Source organism: Lipotes vexillifer, unplaced genomic scaffold, assembly GCF_000442215.2.
Source record: "Lipotes vexillifer unplaced genomic scaffold, Lipotes_vexillifer_v1.1 scaffold496, whole genome shotgun sequence".
NCBI lineage: Eukaryota > Metazoa > Chordata > Mammalia > Artiodactyla > Lipotidae > Lipotes > Lipotes vexillifer.
In genome coordinates, this window is record NW_006786690.1 from 2,811,169 (window position 1) to 2,812,401 (window position 1,233).

Here is a 1,233-nt window from a genome sequence, read left to right on the forward strand (position 1 = left end):
TCTCACATCACGCAACTAAGCCCCTTTGCGGCCTAAATAAGAAAAAATAAAAAAAAAAAAAAAAAAAAGAACTATCTGACTCCTAAACCTCTCTAGTAACCACGGTGCTGGATTCAGGCCTGTTCACTTGCACTCCTCTCTACCATCTTCTTTCCTCTGGCCCCGGCTGCGCAGAGCCACCATTGTGGTGGGGAGGAAAAGCCTGTGCAGGGCGGCAGGACAACTCACCTGGGTTGCAGTCCCCGCTCTACCGCTTATTATTCACATTTCCTCTCCACACCTCATTCTTCTCATCTGTAATGTGGGTATGTCAGAGTTCTTGAGAAGCCAGCAACAGAAAGCAGCTTTGGCTTTTCCTTAAATGACAACAAACAAAAGGAATGCCTTGGAAGGATCTGGGGTTGCCCAGAGAATGGAAGGAGGAGCTGAACTAGGGCCACTGGCATCCAGCAGCAGGGACCAATGAACAGCACCTTTAGGCTAGTTCCCTAAATAATAAACCAGGTCCTGTTATCGGAATAAGAGGGCGTGGTTGCGGCAGCCCAAAGCAACACTAGTGCACATCTGGGAGGAGGATGGCCTGCTCGTAGGGATGGCCTGAATCAGGCGAGCTCTGGTGGGGCAGCTTTTGCAGGCTGTGAACGAGCAGGAGACGCACGGGAGCATCACATGTCCCACCTATGGGCCGAGGAAGCAGTGGCGGCTTCTGGCCCTGGCTTGGCCACTGACTGGTTATGTGCCCTTGGGCAGTTCACTTTTCCTTCTGGACCAGAGTTTCTTCATCTGTAGGAGGAAGGTGATCATCTTCAAGGCCAGCTTTTAGCTCACTAAGGTGTTAGTAACCCATTCCAGAGGGATTTTGGTTGTTACAAGATGTTCCTGGGAGCCATTGCTCAACTTGAAAGAATGAATCATGAATGGTAGAATTTCAGGCATCCATGTAGATGATATTGGGTGGGGTTTAGTGTGGTCCCACCAAGTGGAAAAACACCCAGTTTGCCTAGGAGACCAAGCAAGGAGAGGGGCAACGTGAGCACAGGGCCCTGACCTCATGCCTCCAGAACCTCTGCCTCAAGAGGGCTGCAGAGATCCCTGCTTAGGGGCAAGAGGTTAGTCATGGTTGAGATTTCCTTTGCTGGAGGGCTTCTGGGCAGAGGAAGCAGAGCTAGCTGACAGGAGACAGGGGGCTGCTCAAGTCAGAGTGCCTTTGTTAAAGGGACACATCGATTTGTG